Source organism: Gossypium hirsutum, chromosome A12, assembly GCF_007990345.1.
Source record: "Gossypium hirsutum isolate 1008001.06 chromosome A12, Gossypium_hirsutum_v2.1, whole genome shotgun sequence".
Taxonomy (NCBI): Eukaryota; Viridiplantae; Streptophyta; class Magnoliopsida; order Malvales; family Malvaceae; genus Gossypium; species Gossypium hirsutum.
This window is the reverse complement of record NC_053435.1, coordinates 20709396-20729128: the sequence shown is the minus strand read 5'-3', so window position 1 is coordinate 20729128 and position 19733 is coordinate 20709396. Positions and strand designations below refer to the sequence as shown.

At 35.3% G+C, this 19733-nt stretch overlaps 2 non-coding genes across 2 annotated transcripts; one reads left to right on the top strand and one right to left on the bottom strand.

The window, feature by feature from the left end:
* Positions 1 to 408: 408 nt before the first annotated feature.
* LOC121211821 (small nucleolar RNA R71) lies at positions 409 to 513 on the top strand. Its single transcript, XR_005907039.1, has one exon. It is a non-coding gene; the product is annotated as a small nucleolar RNA R71 (small nucleolar RNA).
* A 6849-nt stretch (positions 514 to 7362) lies between these two features.
* Positions 7363 to 19553, bottom strand: LOC107934469 (uncharacterized). The gene is made up of 24 exons (XR_005906716.1): positions 19147 to 19553; positions 18902 to 19011; positions 17878 to 18043; positions 17669 to 17769; positions 17097 to 17169; positions 16878 to 17013; positions 16604 to 16764; positions 16375 to 16499; positions 16195 to 16294; positions 15432 to 15528; positions 15177 to 15228; positions 14933 to 15034; positions 14699 to 14845; positions 14467 to 14629; positions 14120 to 14362; positions 13883 to 14037; positions 13058 to 13186; positions 12375 to 12492; positions 12070 to 12265; positions 11773 to 11883; positions 11534 to 11688; positions 9521 to 10946; positions 9015 to 9209; positions 7363 to 8277 (listed from the first exon to the last, which is right to left on the bottom strand). It is a non-coding gene; the product is annotated as an uncharacterized protein (transcript).
* Positions 19554 to 19733: the final 180 nt, after the last annotated feature.

Genomic DNA, 19733 nt, shown 5'->3' with positions numbered 1-19733 from the left:
CCACTTCTATTTTGGTATTGATTTCCTATGTAATAAACAGACTCAAGATTTGATGGATAATTCTTGAAAGAATGATCGTCCCCATAGTATACGTAGGAAATAACATCAAAGTGACTTGGTGGCTAAGCTGCAACATGATTAAAACTGTTAGTAGTAAAATTTTTGGTTGAAGATACTTAAGCTAAGAGTGAACTGAGGGCGTTTACTTCACGCACTCCAGCTACTCATCTTCTTAAAGCTGCTCAATTTTTCGGCCACTGGTAAATGTTACTAGCTATTCTCTCAATGATCTCGTAAGCCTCATTGTAAGACTTCGACAAGAGAGCACCATTCATAGAAGTATCCACCCCCAACCTTGTGTGTGCGTTGAGACCATTATAAAATGTCTCCAAACAGATGCTACGTGGAATCCCGTGGTGAAGGCATTGCGTAATAACTCTTTGAATCTTTCTCATGCCTTGTATAAGGATTCATCATCCATTTGTTTAAAAGAAGTGATCTCATTCCACAACTAGCATTTTTTCTAGGTGTGAAATACTTTACCAAAAAGCGTTCAAAAAATTCTTGCCATGTTGAAATTGAATATGGTGGCAACAAATTAAGCTATGCTCGTGCTCGATCTCGCAACGAGCACAAAAACACTTCAATCTCAATGTGCCTTCAGTTACACTAACTATCATAAAGGAATTGCTCACCTTCATGAATAGTTGAAGGTGAAGGTGGATCTTCTGTGGGCATTCCACTAAATTTCCCCAATTGTTTGATGCATCTAAAACATAACAGGCTTCTTTAGTATGTAGTGTCATTCACAACAGTGAAATTCAGAGCCCAAAATATAGGTAAATGATATCCTCTCATTAGCATTACATGGTTGATGAAAAGTAAACGGGGCCATGGGTCGTTCATCTTTGTGATGGATGACTTTATCACTATTTGATAGTGATTTAATTTTTCATGAAGGAAGATGTAATGGCTATCATGAGATAAAATAGTATCATATTGGGAGAACAGATATTATCCCAAAGAGATCAAGGATATCCTATAAGGGTAACACACTTATGACGAGGTCATTGGATGAGCACTAAGTAGTTGCTTTCATAATGGTATGTTGTTGAGGAGAGCTCAGTCACGATTAAATGAGTTCATAATTAATAGGTGAAAAGTCAAAACTTAATTATAAATCATTTGAGCCTTAACTACATATGTCCAATCAGTCCCTACGCTAGCTCATTGAAACTAGAAATGAATTGTGTGTTTGAATAGAAATGAACAGAATTAATAGAAAAAGAGAAATAAGAAACATTCAGGAATGATTATGGTTTTCTCCAAAATGGAGAAATAGAATCATTTGGAAATGAATGTAGGTTTCCAAAAATAGAAATGGAAATGAAATTGAAAATGGAAACCTCCAATCTTATATAAGATTACTTTAAAAATTATAGAATAATGAGTTTATGTTTTCAGATTATTTTAAAGCCAAAAATGAAAATAAATCATTTGGTCATTGTGAACATGTTAAGTTGTGACATACTGAATGAATTTTCTCGAAATTTTGTAGGGGGTAAAATCATCAAAATTTTATTCAGGATCAAATTGTCAAAATTTTACTAAGGTAAATTTGGGATGAGAAAATTATTTAATATGTAAATATTAAAGTTTATTTTGGGAAATAGAAAAACTAAATCACGTTGGATCATATTACAGAGTATTGGGTTAAAAAGGCCTAAGAAGTACTTGTAATTGGACCCGATGTGAGAGAGGGCCAAAACCCCTCATATAGCATGAAAGGGGTGGCAACCCTAGTAGAAATAAAATTGTGAGTTGTTCAGCCCTATCCTACTCTAAGCAGATGTTGTTTTTCAATTTAAAATAAACCTCTACAACTCTACAAGGGTTCTATCTTTTCTTCCTATAAATAGAGGCACCAATAAGCTATTAACACAACTTATTAGGGATTGTTATTCTATCGAAAAATAGAGAGAATTTATTCTCAACTTATAAACATATTTTTCAGAATAACAATTTTACCGGTTTCTATTAAAGAAGAGACCGTTTTCACCACAAAAGCAAAACTTTTTCTAATTCTGTGTTTTAATTCAATCGGTTCGAGCCCACACTCGAAGCAATTCATGGTACGAGAATAGTGGAGAAGATCGTTTGCTTGAAAGTCAAAAAACATCAAGGACCCACTTATCCAAAAAATAGGTATGAATTCTGTTAAGGTTTATTGCTATAAATATCACAAATTAGGTCGATTTCCAAATTTTTTATTTTTTGTTGTACAAGAAAACCATTTTCAAATCAGGTTTTTTCCAACAGTCGAAGTATTTTGAAATGAGAGGATTGATGGATTCTAGGTATCTCAAATTTAAACCTAAATGTAATGGGAATAGGGATACTACTACCCAATATAGTACATGACTTGATGAAATGTAAATTGTGACATACCACACCCAACCCGTTTATCGAATTCGAATGTTTGATGTCACATTATGTTACTAGAGCAACTCAAACTATTTCGACACATTTCATAGAAATTATAAATGCATGCAAGGATTAATTATAAAATTCACATTATGTGAATAGAAATATACTAAATCACAATCAAATAGGCCTACAAAGAGAGGCTCATGTCATACGAGGTCAATCATGGAGTCGAGACACGAACCCTAACTCAATCAATAAATTTTGAAGCTGATGTCTTGAGACGAGGTAAACATGTTTCAAGACACGCTTCCTTTGTTTTATATTTTAGCTTTGATGTAGAGATTTCTCGAGAAAATAGGGTATATTTCTTGAGACTTTCCCCTTTATCTCTCAAGATATAACTCCCTTGTTTCAGACCCTTAGCTTCAATGTTTTACTAACTTGAGACATAAGCCACTATGTCTTAAGTTTCAACTATGATGTCTCAAGACTTGCTTGGTAAGTCTCAAAACTTATACCTAGAAATGCATAAAATGGCCATTTTTGTTCTTGAGATCTCAAGACATGCTTTTGATATCCCGAGATCAAAAGGAAATTTCACCTATAATGCACATTCTAACTTATCAAAATGGGCAACTACTCATATTGAAACATAATCATTATAATGCCAAATCAACATGCACCAATTTAACTCCCAAAAACATATCCAAAACATTCAAAAACATAACATTCAATGCATTCTGCCTTAACAAGACTAGGTAAGTAACTTAATACTTATAAGCATGCATACTAATCCATTAATCAAACATTGAAATTCATCAAGTACAACTTCACAAGTCCAAAATTGACCAAAACATACCGAATAGCCAAAATATCAAATACAACTCATAACTTATACTATTAACCTAGGTACATGCCAATTACAACTAGGTTCAAAATGAGGATCATAAACATTAGCTAAACCTAGGGATGGATCTTTGAATGCTTTCGGACTTACATTATATCAACACCTAACATTATCTAAGCATGAAAACAAACAATTTTTCATGCGAAGCAATAAAAACTCAATTGTGCTAACATAATTTGAAAATCAACACATAATGGTTTTAAACAATAAAACATAATAAAATGGCATTATAATATATTATAACTAAGTTTCATTTCAACATCAATGATCACATAATCTCATGTCATTTTATCAATTAACCCTTTTGGGTATTCATGCCTCATTTACCAAGTATTATTATCATAATAATTTTCAATATCACTGAATCATTTCATGTACCACGTATTGATGCACCCTCAAGGTATTTACATCTTGTTCCATATATCACAGTCAGTAATCGATATCATGCTATTATTCGCTTTTCATTATCATATCTATTTCACATTTTATTTTTTACATTTCGACCCCTATTAACTGATTTAGACTCAAGGATGAATACACAGATCAATCCACCAACACAACAAAATACAAACATAAGTGCTGACTGGACATAAATGCATTGGTATCTATAAGCACATCAATATACGCTCGTACCCCCAGGGCATTTGAGCAAGTGATACGTTCTCGACCCCTAAGGTATTAAAGAACTATCAAATAATAATACACATTTAGCGGTAAAGCTCCCTCCGATATAATAGACCCTATGACCTGCCAACTATACCCGTAATTTTATCCAACACCGTTAATAAATCATTTTTTATTATCAATTATCACCGAATCATACTCTAACATAATTAACATAATGATATCACTATCACAAACATATATATACTTTGAACATATAACAAACATTTCAAAGTGATTAAGCACAACATACCTTTTATGTCTTTATTCATCATCAATAATTTTAACTAATAAATTATGTGGTGAAAACAAATTATGAAAGCACAAATAGAAAAATGCTACTCATTGACAACATTCACCTTTCCTTTGTCTCTTGACATCTCGATGTCATCTTTAGCTATGTACGATAATTCAATTACGAAAATAGTATTAGTATCACATTCAACAAGAACATAACCATATTCAAACATGAATGCACATCACACAATTAGGTCCCTTAGAACCCTAATATCCCCAAATCTCGTAACTCACAATCTACCTGATCGAATCTAAATTTGACTTCGTATCTATACTCTAAAGACTTCAAACTAGCAATAAACATCATTAAATACCAGGGTTCTCATCTCTTACACATAGGTCCTTAAAAACTCAATAATGACCTTAAAGATTTAACTTAATCTTACCTTACTCCAAGTCAACCAACTTCATTTTTCAACATAATTCTCGCATTAACTAAGCTTATTCAACTAGATATTTCATAATCTGGAGCTCAATTTTTCTATGTATTTAACAATGGCAATTCAAACTAACTTCCAAAATTACAAAAACTAACTAATATGTTGACTACACCAAGCTTCCTTAGATGAAAATCCATGAAAATTTATCAATAAAAGCTTACTTACCTCTAGCTTTTAGTGGTTGCTTATGGAGAAGAAAAACCCTTTTCTTTCCTCCTTTCTTATGGACGGTTTTGAGAGGAAAAATCGAAGATGAATATCATATTCTCTCTCCCATTAGAACATATATATACACATGAGATTAATTAAATTAATTAACTTAATTAACAAAAAAAGTAATTAAATTAATTAACTTAATTAACAAAAAAAGTGAAAGGCCATCATTTAATTTTACTTATCTTAGTGGATTTCAATGACAAGATCATGTTTGTCCATTAAGCTAAGGTCCAATGGTGGCTAATTGCATTATAGACCTTCACAAAAAATTACTACTTAAGGGCTTACCCAATTCCTTAATCAAATTTCCCTAGTTTAATCACTTTATAATTTAGTCTATGTACTATAGATAACAATTTATCTAATTTAATCATATAGCAAATCGATTCTAGAATTTCATACATGACACTGAATTCCTTGATTAAAAATTTCAAATTAACTCATTTTAAGAAATCCAGCTTCAAAACTGAATTTTCCAACACCAACTAAAATCAGGACATTGCATAAAAATGGAAGAAGGATATTGATGCAGAAGCTCTGGAATGAATTTTAAGAGCTAAACAATTAACTCGAAGTTTATGATTCTTTCTTGCAACCTAAGTAACCTCTTACAATAGTTTCTAGACCAAAGTTCTTGAATTCATATATGAAAATTTCCAACAAGAATTAGATGATAAAACAATAGAAAAATAAAGAACTAAAGAATTGGAAAACAAAAAAAAAAGATGATAGATGGATTGATGAAAAGAAGATGGTGTTGATGACAAATAGTTGGATAGACAGCCTAGCCTTTAGTGAACTTACGCCAACAAAGAACTATATTGGCCTTTAATTAAACCTCTCGATTGACTTGAATTAGGCAAGTTGGAGTTATGATAAACCTCCTCCACAATCTTAAAGAATTGAAGCAAAAGTTCTATTGAGAAAGAAACAAGAAACTAGTCTTGTAAGAAAAACTCTCTCATAGCAATTTTATTAGTCAAATAACCTTACAATGTTTGGATCCCATCAAAAAATACATCGCAAGTCAACTAATCTTTTAAAGTTGAAAATTGACAACTTTAATGAAATTAATTTATGAGTTTCAATTCATCCATGTATCCATAGATGTGAATCTGGATATACCCTTATTTAGGGTATGCAAAATGATGATGAATGGACAAGAGATCGCGGATGTTAACCAAAATTCAAAATTTTCATATGACGAATGTGCAGTAACTCCACTGCATCTAAAGAGAATCTTGCTCAAAGACATAGGGATATGTTCCAAAATGTCTTAAATGAGATTTAGGGTTTTAGGGTGAGAAGATTAGATCACTGAAAATATTTATTCATTTGTCCTTTAGCATATGATATTCAGAAAGTTACAAAGTTTGGTTACGCCTCATCATCACAAGGATTCGTGATCATTGGCATATTGGTGAAAGGCAGGTTCCGATATTCTCATTAATTCAAACCAGAGTGATAATCTTATCCGTATTACAAAGATTGGTTAGAGAAATTTAAAAGGCCAAATATTCGGAGATCTTTGAAGGAATACTGATCCTTCTTACGTATGGTTTGCATGCTAAGCTCACTCGGGATGAGTTTCTTTTGTTTAGTAAAGAAGAATTTTACCCAATTCAATGAATAATCACTCAAGAATTAGCACCCCGTCTTCTTGGGTTGTACCTCCAAATGGAGGAGCAAAGTTCGTATGGATGCTTCTTTGATCCCAAAACTCAAATGGTGGCCCAAATGGGAAATTATCAACGGTTTTAGTGATCACATTTTTACATCTTCATTGGTCATGGCATCAAGCGAAATTCAACTCCGAGGATCTGATCCATATTCATGGGTGGGAGGATAAAGGCTACCATCCCTTGAAAAATTGATGCAACCATCCATTATATTCATGATATAATACCATTTTTGCATAGCAAATAAAGTAGCGATCTAGATGGCCAAAGCCACTAGACTTTATGTATTGCCCAATTCATTGAATGTATGTTACACCCTCGTATATTTCAAAATATAAACACACTAATACAAATGGCATTTCAACCGTCGATCAAAAGTTCATAAATAATCCTACAAAAGCATGTTTTTAGTTATCTGATTAGACAGAAAAGATAGCCCCCAGGTGCATTTTAGTGACAAGACATCAGCAAGCAGGCGATGTGAAACTTGATTTGATGGTGATGATTGATAAATTAAGTACAATGAAACAATCATTCATTTCATAGGTTTGCTTTCTCTCCTACTTTTACCAAGCACACTATAGGCATTAAGCACCGCTACCACACCATTCGTTCAAAGCAAAAAAAAAGGACACGTCCCCCACGCCTATGAAATAATTGAAATGAAATTGCTCATTTTTCCAATGGTTGAAAAGACAAACACAATCCAAATGAAGCCAAGGTTGAAACCATCTCCAACTAAAACACTCAAAATTTTTGCTTGTTAAAAAAAAAGGCATATATCTATCTCCAAAGGTAAAATACAAACCGAGATTAGTTCCTAACTAATGAAAAATTCAACGTAAAACCCTATATTACAAAAGAGGAAGGTCCCAAGTCACACAACAAACAAATGGGGCTGAGCCTGAGGCTTAAGGTGATATATAGGAAAAAAAAGTAGGGTAGTGGGGTACCCAAAAAAAGAATGATATACAAACAAATGAAAAGAGAAATTATACATATACCCCGTGGAACCTGCTAGATTCTTGATGGTGAAGGAACTCAACTTTGAAATGAAATATCAGTGTCCCAAAATGGAGATTTCTGTAGGCAGAGGCCTGTAGCTTAGAATGGGAGAAAGCCTACCTGACCAGGAGAGCTTGCAAGATTAGAGAAATGGTAGATTGTGATCTCAGCCAAATGGAGAAGGAACTGGTCCTGCTCCCCCAAGTGCATCTGATCTTTTAATACTTCCCATGCCACAGATGATGCATCCAGGAGCAGAGAGAGCAGAAAATTTGGCCCCACAAAGATCACAAACATCGTATCCGATAGTAGACAGACGGCTGAGCGTGGCAGCACAGAACTGAGAGGGATCCTCTAGTGGATCGATAGACTTGTTGGTCAAACCCCTCTGAACACAAATGTCAATCAGGCTCCTCAATTCCTCTTGCTTACCTGGAGGTGCCTTAGATAGGAGAAGTTCAAGCATCTGCTTTGCGTAAGCATAGTTCTGAACATCCATATTTCGTTTTATGGCAGTGCGAATGCAATTTATTCGGTGCTTTGCCTGCAGAGGCAAAGAACCTAGATGTCTAGATAGTCTAGCCATCTCATCTTTTGCGCTGAGTGCTCTTGGGCCTTGGACTTTCTGCAGCCTTGTAATTTCCTGCAGGAGAGCCAAAGGAACATATATTCAGTCATGAAGAACAATTTTATGTTCCAAACTATAGCATAAAGGTCAAGGCTTGGGACTTTCAAATGAGATTAAAGTAAACGCAATTAGTTAGCTTAGCCTATCCACCAAAACCATTTACACGCTAACTTTTGAATTTACGAATTGTCAAAGTATCATAGATTAGCATAAACCACCCAGTTTAAAATACATATTATGAATAATGTGGTCCACATACCCAGACTACATTCATTCTTGTTCCATAAATATTACAGATCAGCTCATTATATGATCTCTAGCACCATGAATGCAATACGAAGACTGGAGTTAAATTGATGAGAATCAATAAAAACTGCTAGCAACAACGAGCCTGAGCAAAAATATCCTTATCATGCTATTGGCATGTAAAATTCAAAAGCAAGAACATATCAATCAAAGATGAGAAAGAACATTGAACCTAAATTGATATTTTCAAAACTTGAAAGAATCTTAAGCTCTTAGCTTGTTGAAACAGTAGACTAGCTTGACTACTGAGCATAAGGTCAAAATAAAAAGCTCACGCAGGATGACAGAGAGCTCAATGTTCGAAAAATCATAAAATATTATCATCAATCCATTCTCTGTCTTCAGTCTTTAACACAACTCACTCTAAAAGACAAATGCTCGTTAAATTTCCTCAGATGCTTGATTCAAGTTGTAATTAATTTAGTGCCCCAAAAATGATGACGTACCTGAAGAAGCGTTACAGCTATCTTGTATTGAGCACAGATGGTAGCTTGAGCTTTAATATCAGCTCCACGAGAGTTATCCTTAGCTAGTGCCAGAAAAGCTTCATCAAAACAGGATAATGAATCTGGAAGTTGATTCTGCTCAAGGTGAGCAAGTCCAGTCTTAAAACATATGGGAGCTGCTGCCCCACGTGGAACCTATTAAGAGAGAAAATATTGTAAATGGAAGGATTTAGAAAGCTACATAATAAACATATCTCCAGAGAATGACAGAATTAGTAGCTTCCAAGTCACAAGGACAGATTATTACTACAAAGCCAATCAGTTAGAACAACCTTTATTCCAAATACTGTTAGAAATGATTTTGTTTTTCCCCCAGGCAATAAGTTAAGCAACTTGAAGTTATTGGACACATGCAGCTATGTTTTTAACTACAAAATGCAAGTGCATCCCACAATCAGGATTGAAGAGGAGGGGAGAAGAAGAAATAACATAATGCACATATTCACCTGTCCAGGACGCACAGATGTTGGAGTGGGTGCAGAGGAAGTAGGTTTTTCAGACTCTGCAGAGTTTGGAACTCCAAGAGCACTAAGGTCAAGAGGTTGCGTGGATAGCGGCATTTGAGCAGGCTGAACTTGAGGCTGTGGCAAACCAACAGCTGGAACTGAGTATTGTGGAGGAATAACGCCACCAGGAAGTGCAAGAGACTCAGGAGGAATAGGTTGTTCAGCGGACTGAGGAGGAACCCCACCACCGGGGAGACCAATATCAGCCGCAGGTGCATTTACATGGTCAGGTGGTACCTTTCCACCAACTTCAACCTTTTGAGGAGTTTGATCCAACTTTGAAAGATAAGATCCAGGAGGAGGCAAAGCAGCTGCAACCTGGAGGGATGGTATTGTGTTCTGGAAAAAGTCTTCTGGTATGGGTCCAGCAGCAGTTCCAACACCTTTGGTTGCAGGAGCTGATTGTGATACCAATGCAGGTTGTACCCATGAATCAGTGCCGAAGAGATCTCCAGGGGCAGAAACTGTGGGATTAGTCACAGATGCACCGGTAGCAGGATAAGGTTGCTGTTGACTCTGACCAAGATCCTGGCCAGTCCATGATTTTGTCCTGGCTATAGGTAGGCCCAAGCCATCACCAAGTCGCTTTGTCGCTTCTTTAATCTTATTAACATCCACAGTTCCTGACGTCGGCTTTTCTCGTATTCTGATCTGTAACTTCTTCGTTTTTGACACTCCTTCCTCATCACTGCTGCTACCACTATCAGCTGTGCCATACATTGTTTTCTTGAATTCTTCTGCAGCTTTAGCCTGTTCATCAGCAGCAGTGGAACTGTGATTGGGTTTGATTAAAGTTTCCAGACCCATCAAAGAACCAGCCTTGGTTTCACCACTTGTAACTCCCATAGAACTATCTGTAGATTTAGCCACAGAAGTATGGACTCCATTTGGCTTATAGTCACCTGCTGCAGGTATAACCAAGCTACCTTCCTTTACTTCAATAATGTTTCCTCTTCCTTTGATTGAACCAAGGTAAACACCAATATGATCTGTGATAATTGATGGAATGGCACCATCATCAGTCTTCATGTATGGCATAACTTCTGCAGCAAGCTCCCATTGAGGTATACTCTTTAAGTTCGTAGGGGTCTTGATTTCCCAGTTTCCACCACCCCATTCAGGTCCCTTAGGAACCATACTTTCAGCAGCAAAGTTGGCAAAAATGCCTTGTGTCCAACCACTTGAGCGGACTCTTAAAATCCTTTCACAATATCGCCTCAATTCTGAATCAGCACCTTCTTCCTCAAGCCTCTGAGCAAGACGCCGCATTGCACTGGGGTTGAGGTGGCATATAAACAGGTCTAGCATGCTTTCATAGTCTGCTATGACTTCAAAAGTTTCCTTCGCACTGTCAAACTGACCATACCTGCAGTTCAAATTTTGAGTCTCGTCAAAGAAAAAATGGGACCATATAATGACAAGTCAGTCATAAAGGCTGAACAATAATGGATAGAAGCTCAGAAGATTACTGTATAATGCTCTTAATAAAGTAACATGATTTGTGATAATAATTCTAAACATAGATGCTTAAACTCAAAATGCATAACATCATTTTATGTGTTTTGAACTTTTGATAAAGAACTTAAACAGCATCCATAACTAAAAGACAGATCCAATAGGCACTAGAAGTACATAACCACAGCAAAAACTGGAGTCATATATCCCAAAATTGCATAAATGAAAGATTGGTATGAATACTAATTTATGTTCAGCACACACTGCTAACAATCAAAATGTAATGATCTGAACTGTGAACCAGAGATCAGCAGAAAAATATTGAGCATGATATATTACAGATTGAATCTTCTGAAAAGTAACCAACACATTCACTTCATTTATGTAAGAGTCTGTTATATCCTCAACCTTCTAAAAAATTATTATTGACAAGTTCATTTACAAAATCAAGAACCTCAGCACCGAGAAAGGAAAAAGTCAATGGCTGCGATCGCTTACTTGATACAGGCATATCCCAATTGGCGGAACCGGTGGAACAAATGAGAGGTTGGTGGGCATTTTGGATAATCTCTAGAGCGCACAAATTCATCTTTTAAAACAGATAGAGCAGTAGAAAAACGAAGTGCTTTGATTGCATAGAGTCCCCGCATCACCTAAAATTGTTTTTTTATAGCAAAGTTCAGAACCAAAAGTAAAAGGTTAATGAATGTAAACATAATACACAATTGTTCATCTACCTGAGTGAACTGTGGACCTGCTTGGGATAATGATACTGCAAGATCTCCACAAACAGGGGACCACCAGCAAGAACATCAAGAGATCGAGGAGTGATACGTAAGCTGTCAAACCTTAATAAGGTAAAAAATATAGAAGTCAGATGCCAAGTTTCATGCATAAATCCACTTTGCTATAGCTAATGAAAAGATAATAATAACAAAAAATGCTAAGTTTTACACATCAAACATGAGCAAGATTTCAATTAGATGAGTAACATTAGGCAAAAAACATGAAAATATGCAAAGAGAAAGGAAAACCTTGATGTTATTTGGTATAGTATTTCAGAAAGGTCAAGCTTCTGGTCAAAGTTTTGTTGCATGGTAGCGAAACCAATAAGAAGAGGTTCAAGAAGCCCAACAAGGCAGCTCTTAATCTCAACCCCCTTCTTTTGTCTAGGATTTATATCTGTAGGGTTAGCTAGCAACAACCGATCATTTAGAGCCCCAACTAAAGCTGCAGGATAGAAATCATCTCAGTAACTCCACAATATAATCATGCCGCACCACGTTGCATTTGATACAATACAATGGTGTAAAAATCAATCGGGAACAAGAATGCAAACCTGCATTTGGCATGCTAATGGAGAGTACAGTCCTCACTTTCCCATCCCATCCTAAAATACAAACTGCAGTTGCAGTAGAAAAAAGAAGTGTAGGTCCAACCCACAAAAGGGATCTAAAGTGCTCATGAGTTAAGAAGTAAAACAAATTTATTAATCTTGACTATATAAATTATGCATTAGTACAAGGATGCATGCAAATATATACAAGACTAACGACATATTGTTGATAAAAGATTTTCATTCCTTAACACATAAATGAGATTGAATTTATACTGAACATGTCCCGACAAATATTGTTGGAATGGGTAAAACCAGAGCGTAATTCCATGGGGAAAACGGTATGAAGAAGCAAAACTGGTAAAAGAAACTAATGCAAATCAAAAAGAATAAAAAAATGCTAAGATTATACAGGTATCAGCAATCACTGCTAGTAGAAGCAGTTATTGTTCCAATGAGAATCATAGAAAGAGGAACTGATTCATAAAATTGACTTTCCGGTAGTATGATAAGGGAAACAAGAGATTGTCAGTTGCTATATCAGGTAGAACATTAAAAGGCCTATAACATGCGTATACTTTTACAAGCATCCAAGGAGAGAGTTATTTTTTACACATGTATATGTATTCATGTATGCATGCATGTATTTGTGATAAGATTTATGCTGTATTACGTATTCAGGATATTGAAGGATTTCCTTTGTCAAATTTAAAAGAACTGCTTGCAAGTACATCAAGGTCTGCTGAAACCATAAGCACCCTGTGAGTGGTTAACACTCCTGCAACATAGCCTCTTGGAGTTTCTTGCCAATGTACCTGCAGATATTGGAAAACTACAGGGTTAAAATTCCAAACCCGTATTATTTTCAAGAAAAAAGCAGTCAAGCTAGATAGTTGATGCATAACTTTGTGCACAGAATAAAGGTACACATAGATAAAGGTGCGATAGATATGTATTAGTTTGTGAATGTCCATATATGTATGCATTCAGTTCCTAGATGCAATTCCTTTTGCACAAAAATGCATGTGTTTTATAAGCAGTCAAATCCACAAGTCAGCAGATCTCAGTCATCAATGCTATTAGATTACATGATGGCTTGAGTAAATAAAGCAGTGCTAGGATCTTATATAAGGTGGTCAGTTGACCCAAGAATCTCCAGGTGTTATATGTATTTTTCCCCTAATACATTCATGATATAAATCCTTCATGGATCTGGCATGATTCACATGCTAAATTGAGATTTCGTTAAAATTAAGTGATAAATTAAAGAAAAGAAAAGGCAGAGGCCTTTGCAAGTTTACGGAGGAACCATACAAAAAGGACTGGTGACACCACAAGGTCTGCAACAGGAAAAATTAGAAGGGACAGCTAGCAAATTAAATCCTTTCTTTTTTCTTTTAGTTTATATATATATAACTTCCATGTACTTTCATGAGTTTTATTATATTATCTAAAAAGCTTTCATGAAATGAACATTTCAAAAGTTATCCTTAAAGAGTTGAATAACTCACCTGAAGCACAATCTCATTTGCTTTTAACCTTATAAACTTTTTCCCCTCTGCTTTTGTCGATATATAGTGACCATCAGAAGATGGAAGAATGTAACCTTGAACTAACTTAGCCAACCCAATCTGCTTCCCGTTACATGCAAACATCAAAGTGGACTCTGAAATCACAGAAGATACTTATCAGCATCATGTCTTACAAATGGCGATATCTAACATGAAGTATCATATGTGCCCAAGCACCTATAGGAGTGGAAAATATTCGATCAATTTCGGTGTCGAACAAAAATGGCATAGGACCCTGAATAGAATTAGGGTTTCCATCCACGGGTTGATCAGGTAAAAAATTTGGTTCAACAGCACCATTTTTCCCATCAGCTTCTTGTAAAGCTGCTCCTGGAAGGATATACAGAGCCAGTCCAGACTTATCTTCATCAAGAATAGCAAATTGATTTTCATTGGGGCCAATAAATGCAGCATCACAACCTACAATTTGAAAAGGAGAATATCATAAATAAATTCTTGAGGCATAATATGTGAGAAACTAGCTAGTAAAACAAGCAAGACAAACATATTTTTGACAGATATACCTTTGATTGTGCTTCCTTTGTTGTTAGCTAACTTTATATCGGTATTTTCCCAATAAAGGACCACTTCATTTGTAGTGCCACTAAACTCATAAACAATGAGAAATAGATGCCTCTTCTTACCATAAACCATATATTTAGGATAATATTCCACATTTCCTGGGATCTGAAAGAAAATTATATTGTTAAGAACCAAAACCTTGTCGGCATAAAAAACATCTTTTTAAGCATTTACCGATGTGAAAAGTTTCTTGTAAATACTATCTCCTCCAGAAGAAAGATTATAAGCCATGAGGTTAACACCATCTACATAAAAAGCCCTGACAGGGTAATGAAGAACACGGTTCTCCTTATTGAAGAAATTGAGCTCTAAATGAAATGGCTGCCAATAAAGTGAGTCATATCAGCCAAATAGTAAACAGAGGCAACATAGATATTAATGCATAATCAAAATCACAAACAAATGTACCTGGCAAACAGGAATGTCCTTCAGTTTATTTTTAGCATCCACAATAGAGATGAGAGGCAGCCTAGATATTGGGGCAGTTTTAGCATGACCTTCCATGAAATGCTACAATAATAAAGAAAGGTAATGAGTTAAAAGAAAATGAAACAGTTCAGCATTCTTGAAATTGAAGTTAACATACATTTTAGAAATTAATATATAAAAATAACTTAATTTGAAATGAATAAAGTTCAAAGGAGGAGCATACACTATAGAGGAATGCCTTCCGTGCAATGTCTGAAATTGTAAGATCACTTTGGCTGCCATGAAAAATATATAAATAGTCAACAATGATACATGATTACATAAAAATAGATTGTATGATTGAGTTGAATCATTTCAATGTAAAAATTTATCCATGATAATATGTAACAGTTATAAATGTACGACCACTAAACCAAAATAATTAAACATTACAACCTCCAAACTAAATACATTTATCTGCACTCCAGACTTAACCTACCCCTTAATATTTTGTTCTTGCAGTTGTGCTTGAAGCTGATGATCAGCCAAAATTCCAGAGGAACCCATAGATGAAAGCTTCTCCTTTAGGACAGATGCTGCACATGATATCTACTTTCAGCAAATATACTCAAAAAGTTAAGCAGCATATCACATATGTTACATAGCCTATGATGGATGTCCCGACAAAGGCATGCTAAATTTTGTTGCAAGTTTTACAAAATTTATGGAAAATCATACCGTCACAACCATGTCCAAATATGTATAGGATAAAGGTGTCTCAAACGGATACTTGAGGAAAAATGAAGAGTCTCGGTAATACAGGATATCACCAGAAAGAATGTTCTTATGTGATATACAGAAAAAATAACATAATGTAGAGAGAAAACATAGAAGGCATTGACAGCTTTACTTATTTTTAGTCTTAGCAAATGCATACAACATTATCAAATAAAAACTGAGCAGTTTCTGAAGAGTTGAGAGAATATGAATATAGATTCTGTAGAAGCAGTGCCGAAGAGAACAAAACATTCAGTTCTGCTTCTATCACCTCAATGAGGTATAATTTTAAACAAGACCATGCTCTGAAAGAAATCGCACCATCCTATATTGAAAGAAACTGCTCCAATAATATACCTTAAGACCGTTAACACTTGATATTCAGGTATATTCAGAAATTAAACTGGCATAAATTATTTTAAAACAGATTATTTTCTTCATATGTAACAATGCACATGTAGACAGATGATCCATTAAATGTCCACCTGAAGATCCCCTGGCACTTTGCAAAACTGCAAAGAGTTGTTTCCTTCCTTCCCTAGTGTAAGAAGCCCTGTTCTTCATGTTGTCACCGCCACTCATATTCTGTCATGGGAAATGCTTATTTATACATCAGAAATTAACAAATAGTTTATAATGCAATGACATAGGTGAGCACTCTTAACTGCAAAAAGCAGAGCCGCTAAGTTCAATTTTGGATGAACTTCCAAAGCCCTGATACGAGGCAAGGGATAAACTGCTTCCCCACCCTGCTGAGACAGAATGCGTGGGATGTCCAATGATTCGATTGCTGCAAAGAAAACACCAACGCCTCTTGAGTATGTGATTTCCATTTAAGAAAAAAATGTATGTATCCCATCCTCCTTCGTTCCCAGAGAGTGTGTTTGTACTTACAAGCCGGCTCAAAAAAATTTACTTGTGTTGGAGGTTTATTTGGATTAACTAGCAATCGTGTTTTCCAAACTTGTAAAGTTCCATCCTTGGAAAGAATGACAAGTAAACGCAACATTGGAAGCCAAGCTAATGATGTGATAGGTTGAGTACCCACCTGTGTGCTGCGTGGCAAAAACAGAACATTTCAACAAATAAGTGCCTTCTTCTAATATCAACACACATAATAAAGGCTTGAAAAGAAGGAAAAGAAAAAAATTAGAAAAAACAAGCTTACATTCCAATCATAATAGGTCTTTCTGTTGATACATCCCAGGCAAGAAGTGTACCACGTCTATCACCAACAAAAATCCATTCCAGTGTTGGATGAAAAGCAAATGCACCAGCACCAACTAGCTTAATGGTATTATCAACTGAAGGGAACAAGAAAGGAAAGCATATGATATTTAAGCATATAATAAAATACAAAAGGAGAAAAAAATTTTCCTCAACTTACGTTGTAGTGTATAATGAACAGCATATGTATGAATGTTGTACGCCCGAATCAAACCTTCTGCATATGCTACATACTTTTCTCCCCCAAAACAGAAGTGACAGGAACAAAAAAACAGACAACTATTCAGTACATTCTTAATCATGAGAATGGAAATGATCATTTAGCCGTATAATGGCTGATAAGAGATGTGAGTAGATCAGATTGCATTGCAACTGCTATCGAGTTAGTCATGTATGTCAGAAGAGAAGATGATATTTTGGAAATCCAGTTCCAGCCAAGAAGAAAAGATCCATTTCAACAATCATTCCATCAGAATTAAATTAAACAAGCACTTTGAGCATCTCCGCTTCACTGCTATATCACATATCTCATTTACATTAAATGATCCAACCAAGAACCAAGAACAGATTCAAATTTCAAGTTTCATGCTTATCCTAGTAAATTTCCAAGCACTGAAACTTCGAACAACTATTAACTACCTGGAACAACTAATTTCATTTACAACATCAGAAAGAAACAAAAGATAATAAAAATCATAAGAATAAAACCTATAGCTGGAAAATGACATGTACCAGAACAGGTAGTCGAGGATGACAAGCAAGATTCACAACAGGTTTCTTCAAGTCCGTCTTTATTTTTGTAGGGGGTCTCCCACCTTCAATGGTCCCAACAACTTCACATATGACAGTAAAAATATTAGAAACATTATTAAAATCCCTAGTATAAAATGATGTTGCAAGTACAAAATAATTCTGCTAGAAAACACATGGAGCTAAGTAACCTGTTACACTCATTCTCTTGTGAAAACCAAAAAATACAACAGGTTGGAGAGGAGTCAAAGCAAGATGAACTTCTGTTTCAGACGAAATGTGTTCCGTCTTCTTTTCAGGTGAATGTAAAACACAAGTTTGTTCAGCATCAAAGTCACAAGAACGTATTGTACAATCCTGCAACAGGACATTGTCAGAAAAATAAACGGTTATAATTTGCATTAGGGAACTTCATATAGAGGGGAACTAACAAAAGCAACTCTTTCATGTAAAAAAGGAGCTTAAAGGCAACAATCATACCATTATTGCATTAAATCAAAATGTCAGAGGAGGTGGTATTTCTTCCTTTAAAATGTAATCCAATTCTTTCTTTAAAATGTAATCCAATAAGGCTCAAGTAAAAATAAAAGGGGTAAAGTCCGTCATGGCAGGGACCTTAAGGATAACATCAAAAAAAAGCAACTGGGATCTAATTATAAATTATAATATCAGAATAATGGAAAGGAACAACAAAATTTTTCCTCATTACATGGGTTAGACAATCTATATATCTAGAATGACTGCCTGTCGCCACTTTCTCCAACTTGGGAACGACCACACAAAATATATGACCCCTAGAATACCACTAGCATAGATTGGTTTCAATAAAACATCTTACCACAACATATTTTGTGAACAATTGAAAACTGAAAAGGAAATGAATTTTAGGAAGCTATCTAAAAGATCAACGCCACACATTGAAAGAACACACCCTACCTTAAAATGCCTCTGACATTCTTAGGAACAAAAAAATAAGATTCAAACTATCTCCTCATACTAGAATATTTACAAAGAAACCTGTCTAATGGCAGTAAAATCAAAGATTGAACTAATAGCAATCTTATATGCTCTACCCTCTACATCAATTGATTAACAACTGTACTAATACTAATCTTAATATGCAGTAATTCTATTCTCATGATAATTGAATGCAATTTCTTTTTTGTTCTTTTTTGTGGTACTGATCGAAGCTAACTTTAAAATTGCGGAACCAACCTCAAGAATGGCAATCACAGCGTGACCACTTGTAGGACTATAAGCCATCCGAACCACCGGCGAACCAATGTCTATAGTAGCTAGCTTATTTCCAGTTAAAGCATCAAATTCTGCAACCAAAAAAGATCCAAACATGTTTCAATCCTTTTAAAGCAGATTTAACTGCTCAGCTCTAAAAGTTATCCAAAACCTCTCTAAATTCCTTTTTTTTTAAAAGACAAAAGTTGAACTTTAGTCGTCATTACCGATGATGTAAGTGCCGATGGCAGCGGAAACGAGAGCCTGAGTAGGATGAAAAGCTGCGGCGTGTGGCTGCAACGGTTTGTAAATGCCTCGTGCGACATGGCGTAGATCCAAGTGTTGCAAAGTCGTCCACTCCATCGATTCTTCTTTTGAACTCTCTCTCTATCTCTCACACAGAAAAAGGAAAATCAGAATTGGGAAGAGAGCGGAGACCTAGATCCGATCTGAACTGCACGTTGAGAGTCGAAGGAAATTTTAAATTTAATCTGTTTACCTCTTGTGTTTTCTATGCGGAAGAAGCTCAATTCATCCCAAGATTTCTTTTGAAAGGTAAAATGCGTAGAAAAGAATATCAAAATAACAAAAATAAGCTGTGAAATTTAAGAGAAAAAGAATAGGCTGGTCTGGCTGGTTGGTGATGGCGAAACTGAGAGTTGGCCTTAATGGAGGAACAAATATTTGGGCCTCCTTTTATTTGCTGGTTTTATTTTAGTATACTACGATTCAGCCCACTTTGGACTATCGAGTTCATAATATAAAACTTTCTAAGTGAACTTGGGAAAGATATTTAAGATGTTAACGACGGGAA